Source organism: Scomber scombrus, chromosome 8 (genome assembly GCF_963691925.1).
Source record: "Scomber scombrus chromosome 8, fScoSco1.1, whole genome shotgun sequence".
Taxonomy (NCBI): domain Eukaryota; kingdom Metazoa; phylum Chordata; class Actinopteri; order Scombriformes; family Scombridae; genus Scomber; species Scomber scombrus.
Window position 1 is genome coordinate 15042761 of NC_084977.1, and position 13398 is coordinate 15056158.

Sequence of the window (13398 nt, forward strand, 5' to 3'; positions counted from 1 at the left end):
TTTTTGACTGACACACACAACCACCATAGAGTTTCTTTTATTCATTCATTTATTTATTTATTTTACAAATAGTTGCTGTTAAGAAACACAAAAAACCACAAAGAAAACAGTTTGGTAACATCACAGGATCATTTATATATCCTTAGTAAATAAAAATGAAGTAACAAAACTAATATCAACAACGACAGTGACTCTCATGACTACAACCAAGACAATATAAAACCTATTAACAAAAACAAGACAAAAAAGACAACCACCAAAACAATACAAAAAAGAGAGAAAGAGAAAGAAAATAAATGACATAATATGCTATAATACAAACAACCCAGCATGTGTAGTACGTAATGCATATTGTCCTCCGAGACACAGGGATCAGTCAGATATAGTATTCAAACACGGGTGGTTCAGAGGTCCTAGATAGGCAGTCCATAAGCTTTACAGTCAGTGTTTCTCTAATTGTGTCAGAAACAATAACAATGTAAAGTTATTCTACATTCAGTAACCATGGCCAAACAAAACTACAACCTCCTGTGTTTTGAAAATATAATACAACTTGGTTTTAATCCAAATAGACACAAGGTGAGGGATTTGCTCAAGTGCATTCCTAACATCTTATTTAAGAAAAATACAACCTTTTTCTTCAAGTTCTCTGCTTTTTCACAAAATATAAAAGGTACTAAAGAGCCCTCACCTCCTTAATACAACTCCAGCATGAGTCATTGTCCTTTAATTTTAGTTTTACCAATTTACAGAGCGTCCAGTGACTTCTATTGATTATTTTATAAAGTATTCGCAGAAATGTTATTTAATGTGAATGAGAGTCATCTGAGAAATTTGGCCAATATCTTTTTTCCAAATTCATTTTTAACCCTGCCAATCTGTGCCTCCAATATATTTGTAAAATCTTGATGCCCCAAACTGTATGTTTTCTTTTTATGAAGAGCTCCTGAATTCAAGTTTAAATTTTTTATATTATATATAGAATTATATACATTTTTTAAGATCTTCAAAAGATCTAACACCTCCATCCTCCACAAGGTCATCAAGAATCTTTATGCCTGAGTTGACTCATCTTTACCAAAAGAGAGACTTCCCATCTATTAATATCTTGCTGTACCATACAGAGGCTCTGGGTGTGGCATATGGATTGGATTATTTGATTTAGTGAAGGCCAAGACACAGAACTGTTCTACCTTGTTAAGTCAGGAAGGCCTCCAGGGTGGAGGGGTGTGTCAATTCCTGTTCAATTTTAACCTAGGAAAGACCTTATCTTGAGGACTATTCATTTAGGTAAGTTAGGACAGTGAAAAATCTCAGTGATACCAGTCAGAGAGGGATAGAGAGCCCACCCTCCTCTTTTGCTGCATATCATTTTGCCCAGTTAAATAAAAGTCCCTCTGGCATCCACCTAAACTGCCATTTGGGTCTTATAGCTGGTGAACATGCACTAGACGATGGCATAGCCTCTGATTTTACCCTCTTGTATAACCAGACACTTATGAAAAAGAGTTAATGACAGAGCAGATTTCTGATACCACAATTTCCAGGTTGCCACCGATAATAAATCATCAGTGTATAAGAAAAGGTTGTGCTCTACCTGACCACCCTTAACTCCAGTTATATTTGTTTATAACTATGTAAAGTAATAGCTAATGGTTCCAAGAAGAGTTCAAAGAGGTGATAGAGGTGAGCCCTGGCTGATTCCATGGCTTAATTTGAAACGATAGGACATTATCCTGTTTGTCAATACAGTGGCTTGTGAGTTAATGTACAATAATTTAAACCACTGCCTTAACAATGGACCAAACCAAACTCTCTAATATGAGGGATAGCAATGGCAACTCTACTTTGTCAAATGCCTTTTTGGCATCTCATGAAAGGGCAGCTACAGAATCTACATCATTTCTTTTTTACAACATATGTATGCAGCAATTTCTGTATAATGTGTATACAGTATCAATATCTTATTTATATCTTGATCTAATTTTTAACTTTCTCTCATTATCTTCCTTTTTTCAAAAAGGGCTATGTTGGATGAAGCACCTCAGATAAGCTTTGAACACATACCATAGTATACCATTTTCATCAAATGAGTCCTCATGTGAGCCCAAAATTATTGGATTGTTGACTGAATGAATGTGCATGATTCTTCCTTATTCAGCATTAAGTTGTTAAAGCGCCATTGTAATGTTCTCAGATAAGGCAAGTACTATATCCACAGGTACAGACAGAACTATATTGCCAATTGTGGCACTCATGATTTGATGTCAGATTATTTTTGGTGTTAGCGTATACACTTAACCTAGCACTACTACTAAGTGCACCTCTGAGTTATGAGTTATGATCATAATTCACATGGAAACATAACTTCTCTTTTCTTCTCAATTTTAACTAGCTCTTATAACATTTTTCTGAAACAACTGGCTCATCCTTTGACCATTCAGACCTCCAGTGATAAACTAACAGCTAACAAACTGCTGTTCAGACCACTCAGACTAGTGCTCTGCTGCGATTCAGAGTAACAAAAACTAAGCATCCTGTTTTCACTTCCTTTAAGCTGTTCTCACAGGCCCAGTATATGTATTTGCTTGTACGTATAAAGAGTTTTTAAAATAGCGTATGGCTAATTTGATAGTTTATGATTGTCGCCCTCCAGAAAAACATACATTTTGGTGAATTATGCATGTGGTGGGTGTGATCGGCTTTTCGTGGCTGGCTGTGTGTTGTTTCTCAGCCTGTAGTGAATGTTTTCTATTGACCTTCATTAAGTACACTTTGTAGAGGCACAATAGGTAAAAACTTAAGGATTCTTAGGCATTGTGTTAAGAGTGCATAGTCATGGTTGTGCTCTTGTTAATGCTGTTAGTTCAGTTTTTCACAAGTTGAGGTTACACTGCAGTTTATCACACCCACTGTTATTAGCTACAGGGAGCTGAAATGTCTAATGGTCACAGTGTTGGTTGTGTGTTTGTCTCTATGCATGTAGTTGTGGGTGAAATAAATGTGAGTGCATATGCTGTGAATGACTAATGTGTTAGCATCTGTTTAGTTTGTATACCGTCTCCTTAGCTTTAGGTGAGGGGTTGGGGCTGAAACACAAAGCCACTTGTCAGTCAGTCAGTCAATTATAATTACATATTTACTGCATTAACATTGACCCCGGACTGTAATGAGGTTTAGAGTGAGGATCTTAAGAAAGGGGGTTGAAGGTGATGTGTAAGCTAGAGGTGTCTGTCTTAAAACTCAGAACAGTATGATAGTCAACTTGTTAAGTGGACCAACATGAATTATACTTTCTTTTTGTAGAATGGCAGTGGCTAGCCCCACATTATGCAGTGATAAATGAAATTCTGATCCACAATAATATTTAGATTAGTTTGTCAGTTCAGCATTAATTTATTTATTGTATGGTGACGTCGAGTGCCCAGAGACGCGCCTTTAAATAACATTTATTATTATTATTATTATTATTATTATTAATTTAACATATATGAAACCTGCAAGTTCATCAGTAAGAAAACCGTTTTAGGAAAAATAATTATTCTCCTGCAAAATAAGTATATGATTCAAGATACTGATATGACGCATCCCATATATTTTTGTTGAGAAGTAGTTAAAAATAGATGCTGTGTTATGAAACAAAGATTTGATTTCTGTGTCACGACACCATTACGATAGCTGGATAATTGATTTTTGTAAAATTCCTTGAGGTAAGAGGTTTGCCATTACTTATATTTTGTCGGAGTACATTATGCAGTCTATCAGTATTTTGGTGGTATAGTGTCTGTATAAATATTGCAAAATATTTTATTGTCTTTAAATGTCTTTTCCACTTTCCTTTAAATAAAAGCTGGATGGAAGCAGTTAATGAGCCAAAAGCCTGTTTGAATAAGAAGCTGCTGTAACAATCTCTGTCCCAATTAGCACGCTTTGGTTTTTAAATATTCCTTTTGTGTGAAGCCTAAACACACATGAAGACTCACAAAACGGTCACGTTGAAAATGTAATAGGCTTCCACAGCGATTTCCTTCATTTATTTAAAATGTTTTTTTTCCTCTCTTTTTAAAAAGCTAGAAATCTGAGAGGCATGGCAAGGCATTCTGCTGTGAGGGGAGCAGCATTCACAAATACTAGACCTAATTCCTTTGGCAGCAGCTCAAACTGCTACAGACAGACACATAATCAGCTGGGGAGTGTTAGCGCCTCAGCCCACTAGCAAACACAGGACCGAGCCCTTGTTGTGCATCGCTGCTTTTCAGAATAAATATCCCGATGGAAAATACAGTGGGAGGAAAGAGGTATTCATGTGTATATAGCTCTTTGTTCAGTCAAAGATACAGAAGGTTTCTTAGCTGCTTTACTGCTCATTCTTTTTCTATCCTCCCTCTCTCTCTCTCTCTCGCTCTCTCTCTCTCTCTCTCTCTTGCTCCCTTCCTCCCTCCCTCTTTTTTCCTCGCATCCTCCACTGTACTCTGTGTGTTTTGGTATTCATACAGATGTTTGGATTTGAGTGGCAGTTTCTCCTGAGACTGTGCACAAGCGGCTGACTCATCTCATCTGCATTTTGCATCCCAGGAAAAAAAAACAGAGAACAGAAAGCAGCGGAAAGTATCAGCAGGCAGACAGGCTGTTTGTGTGTGTGTGTGTGTGTGTGTGTGTGTGTGTGTGTGTGTGTGTGTGTGTGTGTGTGTGTGTGTGTGTGTGTGTGTGTGTGTGTGTGTGTGTGTGTGTGTGTGTTGCCTGTTGTTTGGCTTCGGCAGCTTAACTGGCCCCAGTGCTGTTGCTGTGTGATGTTTAAAGGACATTTCAAGGTCATGCTTTCGACAGGCCTCACCGCCTCTGACATATTAAACATTTATATATTTCCGTATCTAGATGAATTATAGATTGAACATGCAACTGAACATGCTACAAAATGGCACCATTGTGGTTGGTAATAGACACATTAGGGCCTATAAACAGAGCATCCCACACAACATCCTTTAACCTGCCTTGTCTCATCAATAGCAACAATAACACAGGGACAAAAAAAGGCTCTATGTGGTGTACAAAGACAGTAGAAAATCCCACTGCAGCAGGAGAGGATATACGGAGGTCCATCTGCAAGTCAGTTGTGGTCAATGACTCATAAACTTAGGTGCTGTACATAAAGATCTGACAGACTTTATCTAAAAGGAAAAGCTATCTCCTCATGAATTATTAGACAGAATGCACGCAAGGAGGGAGATAATACCCATAGTCGCACTGGCCATTGGGAGAAATCCCAGTGGACGGGTCGCTCTGTGGGCCGCTTCATTCTGCAAAAACAAGAGCGTGAGAGATGCGTCGTCGGTCCACTTTGATTATGCACCCCCCATGGCGGAGTATCCGCAGGCTAGTTGTGGTGGGAGAGTCCAGGGCCGTTTTTTAATCCCAGTCCATCCCTGAAAATACCTGATTTTCCCTTGTCAGTCAGTGGTTTGGTGTGCCTTTTAGATGTAGTACAGAATGTGTAATTTTGGCAATGGAGGTATTTGTCTCTGCAGGAATACGGATTCTCACAGTCAATGCATATTACCTTTCAATTGACAGATATACTGCCTTTCTGTCAGGGTATAAACTAGATGGAAATAGAGAAAGGGAAATCAGATGCGTATGGAGACTGATAAACGTCAGCAGCAGGCATGAGCAGCACCTGTCAAGTTGATATTATGGGTGTGTGTACATGCGATAGAGAAAAAGGGTAAAAAGGGTGATAGAGAAAATGGAAAAAGTAAAAAGATAGATGTGCGCTATCTCATTGATGTGCAGCTCTCCAGCACATGCTGTCAAACTAAAAGGCTGTTGCAGAATTTTGTGTGGCAATAAGCCACCGCCTTCTATACATTGCCTCCCTGGCACATGCCACAGTATATGAGCAGAGATAGTCTCCTGTGGGCATTTTCAATTACTCTGCACTGTACAGCAGTAGGGGGGATTAATCTGCTCGTTTGAATGCACGCCACACTTAATGGTTTAGCTAGTGTGCCGCGGGCTTCGTCTGTTAGCTGTGCTGGTATACATTAAGGCTTTTTGCGTCTCACACTCCTCTGTTCCTCCTTTGGTACAACCAATTTCTGATTGCCACACTCTCACATCAAGTTAGGATGAGATTAGATTTTCACAGAAGATGGGCTCACTATAAATTATCTAGTCAAACTCCAAATTGATTGGGTAATGACTACTACAAAGCAACTTTATAGTATTTGGCAAGTGACTATGTAGCTATAGGGATGAAAACATATTCAAAAAGGGAATGTTTCCAGGAACAAACAGATCTGGTTCATACACTGGTTAATGTAGCTTAATGTTGACAACAGATGACAACAGGCTTATAACTATACTAATGACCAAAAGATGGTGACAGATACCTGTTGTATGAAAATACAAATGAATGTCATCCAGCACAGGAAGTTTGCCAAAAGATTTGCCAGGGAATTGATATAAAGTTTCAGCTTGTCTCTCGACAGCGATGGTTGTAACCTCCTCTACATCTACATGTAGTTTCGAGTTATTCATTGCTTCCATCAAACTGTTTACTCATTAAGACAGATGACGGACGGCTGTCCTTTTCCCTTGCAGCTATTTGATTATATGAGCTCCGGTTCTGTGTTGAATCAATAACCAGTTCAGCTAGGCACACATGTACACACAAACAGGAATGCTAACATATACGCAGACACACCCTCATACAGTACCTTGGGCTATGGAATGAATTCTTGAGTACAGTGGTCGATTGGTGTCTATGTGATTTAGCTCTATGCTTTACTGCAAGGCAGGCGTACGCAAGCACACACACACACACAAATACACAATCACACACAAGCAGGCTGTGTCTGAGATGCAGCTGATGGGGGGAAACAGTGATTAGATTAGGAAGAGCTCTGCCTCTGCTTAGCAGCCAGGCCACTGCTCCACTCTCTCGCTTGTTCTCTGTGTAAGTGCTGTGCTGTAGGTTTTGTTCTTATCGTATACCTTCAGGCTGTTTATAACTTTTTAAATACCTGTTCAACAAAGCCAATATCACCACTTCCTGCCTCATACCAGTTTTAATTAGAACACCTACTGTGAATTATACTGAAAATTGAGTTCAGTCTGAGGAGTTTACAAGTTTTTTTACTCTGCGGTTAAAGAGTCACCTTTTGAGAAGGTTTCTGTATTCAGTTCTTCAAGGCCTTTTTTATACATACAAGAAGCATGACTACAGGCTTGAGTGAGCCAGGAATCTACAGTAGTTTATAGGGTTGGGGGATGTCCAGGATTTGGACGATCGACGATCTTCAAAGCAAAACATCGTGATGGCCGATGGCATCGGCGGGGGGGGGGTTTATTATTTTTATTAACCTAACTGTGTTAAACTAACAAATCCCACCGGCGAAACAGTGTCACACTCAGCTCCGACACTCAATCTCTGTCTTTTTCACGTGTTCATTTCTCTTCATTAGCAACGCCACACATGCTTTTCTTTTAGTACTTAAACAGTGATCGTGCCGTCAGCAGGTAATCAACTGAAAAACATAACATATAAACATAACTACGTTAATGAAATTATGATATTTAACACAAGTTACAATCACATTGTTTATCAACTCACCAGCTCAACTTCACCGGTCAAAAACCGAGTCACAATAAGCATAACCACCAAAGAAGAAATACAAAGAGTACTGCTGCTGCTAAAGCGCGCTATGAACACCCAATGATATAAACAGTAGGAAACAATAACATGTTTGAAAAATAGGAAAACTTCACACAGTCACACAAACACACACGCACTGTCACTCTAGTGCGCGCTCTTGCTCGTTCACTCCAGATTCCGGGAGAATACGTCTAATTTGCGGGCGTCATGGAGATGCTATCAATATGCGGGACACTGCTGCGCACACGGGGGGGGGGGGGGGGGGGGGGGGCACATCGCCGATGTGGTGTCCATCGGCGATGCCTGACAGCCATCGCTGATGGACGATGGCATCGTCCATCGGACCAACCCTAGTAGTTTATAGTTGCTTGGTTGTGATGACATGACACTGCTGAATTGCTTATCCCTGACCTGATACATGCAGGTGGGCACAGTGATGGTGTGTAGTTGGATAGTTCAGTTGAGCGAATCTGATTGCATTTGTGCATGTTTGCATATGCTTGTTTACATACATGCAAGTGTATTTTAGTGTAGTTTGCTAAAAACAGGAAACAGCTTCTTTAAAATAACTGGTTGCCTGCACAGGTGTGTGGCTGCATTCACCTGCCAGCTACTTGCGGAGGTGGTGTCCTCGCTCATGACACATGGTGCTGACTCAGATGGATCAACCTGCCTGCTATCCCTGCTCTCTCACTGTCTGCTTATGCGTCCTCTGTCCTCTGTCCTGGCCCAGCTAAAAGCAAGTTCAGCTCAACACAGAAATGAGCAGTCACTCTGAGTAGAAGTAGCCAGGTTAGATTTTAACATAGTCACGGCAACATGATTTCTATGTTGCGAAAAACTAAGACAGAGAGAACAAAAGTAAAGCCCTGTTGGGAAGGATCAACCTTTTCTGTCATATTAAATGACAGGCGTGATATAGGCCTACTGTAGGCTGGTAGCGCTCCTCCTGTCTTTGCTGCTGACTTTATTCCTTTCTCTTATTCTCAATCTGTCTTTTGTACTTACCGTCCACATAAACATGGTTAATACTTACTGAATAGCCCCTATGTTAGATAAGTATCAGCCCCACTAAAACCTTTAAACACATTAATGACATTTAATTAAAGATGGAATTCCATGTAGGGGATGAGATGATGATTTAGCCTCTTTAATCCACCAAAATGTCCTAGCTGAGGGTCTCGACAGTGATCACTCCCATCCGTCACACCCAGGGATTACACCGAGACAGACAGCGATGCACAGCGGAGACATCTTGCTGATTTGACTGAGCCGGGAGCCGAGGTGCTGGCTGAAAAGGCTAGAACTGGAACAAAGGCTGGCAAGCTGCTGATGGGGATTTGATGCTGTTCAATGGAAGACTGCTGTTGGGATGATGGCGCCGCTTGATTTGCGGCTGCGGATTGGATAGAGAAATAGGGGTCAGGGGCTTCAAGTGAGGGACTGTTCCTGGCACATTAGTGAGACTAGGAGAACTGTAATGAGGACCAGAGAGGCCAGGCCAGGGCTGGGGCTGAGGGACAGGGACTTGGGCTGACAGGCAAGGCCAGGCCTTCAATTCCAAGGCCCAGTCCCCATGCCTCAGGCTTCAGCCAAAGAGCGAGGCAGGTGTCCAGCTGATCTCACACCCCCACAAGGGAGGAACTGCAAAGCACCAGTCACTGGAGCTGCACAAATTGAAGTGTCATCTCTAGAGTCAAGATGCTCACCAATTTTCTGCATGCGTTGGTGCAGAGTTGGGATTCAGCCAGTGGACAAATGGCTCTAGTTCCGCCTACAGTTTGGCTGAGGAAAGGAGACTGTGGTATCTGTGTGTGTGTGTTTTGTCTATGTGTGTATGCGAGACACTGAGAAAGTGACTGTCTATGGATGGAGCGCTGCAGGTTGTCCGCGTCATTGTCCTTCACGTATTTTTGTTTGCCTTTTTGCAGTATGAAATAGTGTTTTTAGATTTTAAAAAATTAAGCCATTCAAGTCTGAACAGAATATATCAAGTTATAACACTTAAATTATGGACATTTAATTAAACGAAATGGGGTGAAACCTTTTGTTGCCAGAATCTTAAGCCCTTGGAAAAAAGAGAAACTGAACAATATATCAGATATTTAACATTTGAAAATAAGAATGTTAGCCAATAGACTCCTATAATCCTATAATTGTGAAATATAAACCTTGATAAAGCTAAATGAGATATTTATATAGATCCTGTCTGGCACATCCCTCGGGCAATTGGCGGTATCCTGTCATCTCCTGACCTCTGACCTTACACAAGTATGTGCCGATTACTCAAGAGCTATGAGGGGGTGTGTGGGAAAGCTGCATCGATCTCACTGAAAGACTGAAACATCACAAAAGAGAAAAATGGAGGGGGCGCGGGGGGAGTCAAGACAAAGTTAAATGAAAAATTGCTTACGTACACGTCTCGCGCGGTCTGGAACATTTATTATTCTGAGTCACACAGAGAAAAGAGGTGGAGGAGGATAGAAGAAGAGAAGAATCCATTTGGTAAAGTAGATGCAGATCGATGAGACTGGAGGCAGGCAGGCCAGAGTGCAACAGAGGAGGAGTGTGCGTGTGTGTTGGTGAGAATCTGTGATGTGTCTGTGTGTGTGTGCTTGCGTGCATGAGGTGTCCCAGATTACTTTCCCTGATTGATCCGGTCCAGCATCCGTCTGACCTGCAGGACGTTTCAGAGCTCGTAAGATGCTGGTGGAGGTGGAGAGAAGACGAGGGAGAGACGGCCAGGAAGAAAGGGAGAGGAGCTAGAAAAATAAAAATCAATAGCACACAGAAAGAGCATTACGGGGGAACTTGACTGGCCGAGAAGCTCAGAGAGTAAAGTCGTATTAATCTCTTTGTGTCTCAGTCAGTTTGATAGGAACTACAATTCAGTATCACTAACTCCAATGTATTATCATTTTGGGGGAATAAGAGGGAGTAATATCAGGCACAAGAAAGGTACATATAATGCAAATCGTCACTTTTTTTTTTCGTATACATGTGTATGAGTCATGTATCTGCATTTGAAAAAAAATGACAGTAGAATTAGGTGATTGATAATGATTTCTGCATAATCTTCTTGTAAAAATAAGGAGCATAAGGAAATCACAAATAACATCTCAGCAAGATGGTGAGGCAAAGTCTAACAAGTCAGATGGTTGCTTGCTGGCTCCATTTTGTAGCTGCCAGGCAGTGTGTCTATCAGCGGAGAGATCCTGCAGCATACTGTCTATTCCGCAGTCTCTACAGCCTCCATCTATCCTGGCCAAGTGAGGGTAAATTGATTGTCTAAGCTCTGCAAGAGAAGGGGGAGGGAAACCTGCACTAGGCCAGCAATATGAAGTGGTGGTTTTATGTTGTAAAAGCAGCAGGGGAGTGATGAAGGTGAAAAGGACAGAAAAGCACGAGAGAAAGTCCTCTGTCATTTAAATTTGAGCTGGTACCATATGTTACGTAGGGCTGTGGAGAAGGAGAGACTGTCACAATCTTCTTGCATAATAAGGAAGAAAGCCTTGTAAAATGGATTAATACTCAGTAAAAAAAGAAAGATATGTTTGTCCCTGTGGCATTTTCGACTGTTAGAGGAAAACAAATGTAAACTCTCCTTCCTTGCTGTAGGCAGATAAAGCTCGTCCTATTTGACTGCAGTACCCAGACACCACTGGCCTGGAGCCCAAGGAGACAGGAAGCACTTTTGTGGCATCAAATATTAATGGCGTTATAGAGTGTATTGATTATATAATACGTTTTCCCAGCATCTGAGCACCGACTGAAATGTATTCCCTGAATAATTGAAATTGTATCCATGAGCGGTTTTTCATCTCAATGGTTGGTGAATGTAATTGCATTGCACCCTTATTCCAGTGTTATTTGAGATTTTATCAGACGATGCACATGTGTGTTCATGTGATAAATGCAAGGACAGCGAGAATATGAAGAAAGATGAAACTGTGTGTGTGTGTGTGTGTGTGTGTGTGTGTGTGTGTGTGTGTGTGTGCGTGTGCGTGTGTGTGTGTGTGTGTGTGTGTGTGTGTGTGTGTGTGTTTTGCCTGAGACTGTTTGTTTTATCGAATGGTTGAGCATTGAATATTGAGCACTGAGTAGTTTCAAAAATGGGACACAGGGACTCAAACACACTTGTAAGAAATGTAAGAAATCCTTTTGACAACTTTATGCTCCCTCATACTATACATTAGCTGTTGAAATGGAGACTCATACTCATCTGCTTGCTGCTTCTTACATTTTTATCACCACATTTGTACATGCTACGATAATACTGCACTGTCTGCTTGCTGCGGCACACCATACCTGTATGCACTGACCAAAGTGTGTACGATGTCTTTGCAGAATGGGTGAAAAATGCTTTTTGATGTTTCACCTCTGCATAACGTTTTTTTTTTTCAGGGTAACTTTTCAACTTTGCTTTTAACGGATGGGACAAGTCATTTTAACATGCAGACTGTACAGTATGCTGTCCTCAACCTTCTTGATGAGATGAATGTTGATCCACTGTAGTGTATGAGTTGGCTTTAAATTGTTACCAGCGTGGGCACCTTAGCCCTGGGGTGTAGCTATCCCTGGCATTACCCACACTTGGCTCTTTCAAATTATTATAAATATGCCTCTCTGGCTTTGGCACACTTTAATGTGGTTGACACAGCTAACTGATTTTAAACATGTTAAAATACAGTAGATGTGAAATTTAAACAAAAGCCTAAAACTTGTCACTGATTTATCACATTTACCCAGTATTAAATGTGTTTATATTTCACACAGGCATTTAGATTATTCTGTTTTATACCAATAGTTACCCTTTGGTCTTCTCCAGACTAAGACAAAGGTGGCTCAGCTTGATATTAATATATGATCATCTCAAATGTATCTCAATATTCACTGTTACCTGTCAGTAAGAAGACACAATATTCTGTGTCCTCTTTTCTACTCTGACCTCTTTGCCCCTGTGTATCTTCTTCTTCCCTTTCAAGCTGACAGTTCACTCTCATTTAAACCTCCATTATGCATTCTTGCCTAAGTTTACAAGACACATTGACAACAGAACATGTACAGACTCTCTCTCTCCTCCTCCACCTCTGTCTCTTCCTTTCTTTGAAGTATTGGAAGTGTCTTCCCCATTACTCAGCCCTTGCCTTTTCTTCCTCCTCCCATCTGATCCCACACTCCCTCTCTTCATCTCTCTGAAGAAGTAAATGAAGGCAGAGGTCATCCCTCCTCTCTTCCTCCTCTCCTGCTAAATTGGCTGCTCGTAGCATCCATACAGTAGATAGCTGCAGGCATTTAAGCCCCCTGCTCTGGAGAGCTAGCGAACAGACTTCCTGCTCATTTGTGGCATTTCTGTCTCTTCAACCACAGGCTTGTTTATCCACAGATAGCAAGAGGGAAACCCTCATTATAAACTCTGCCAAGGTCATTGCAGTCACCACACCAATCTGCTGGCTTCAACACACACATGCAGGTTTATTATAAGCACTATGAAGGTTTACCTAAATGATTAAAACAGACTGAAACATATCTTTACCCCCATTTCTGTCTAAGCCATTTCAGCTTGAAGAACTCATCCAACCATTTGAGTCACACAGTTTGATGATGACAAACTAGTCATACCAACCAAAAACAGAAATTCTGAGCCACCTGTCTTAGTGTGTCTGGTGGAATGACTGCAAAGGTGTAACTGTATTTTTCTAGTGAGCAGCCATTTTCCCCAACACCCTCCCCCCACTCCCCAA

General features: G+C 41.0%; 1 protein-coding gene across 2 annotated transcripts in view; it reads left to right on the forward strand.

Moving 5' to 3' along the window:
* The window catches only part of elavl4 (ELAV like neuron-specific RNA binding protein 4), a 74187-nt gene that overhangs the window by 19343 nt on the left and 41446 nt on the right, over positions 1 to 13398 (forward strand). The window contains exon 1 of one of the 2 annotated variants that reach the window (XM_062423772.1): positions 12992 to 13000. The exons of the other annotated variant lie outside the window; for it this stretch is intronic. The gene's annotated coding sequence lies outside the window, so the exon portion shown is untranslated. Of the gene's footprint in view, positions 1 to 12991; positions 13001 to 13398 lie in introns of those variants that run through there. 2 annotated transcript variants of the gene reach the window in all.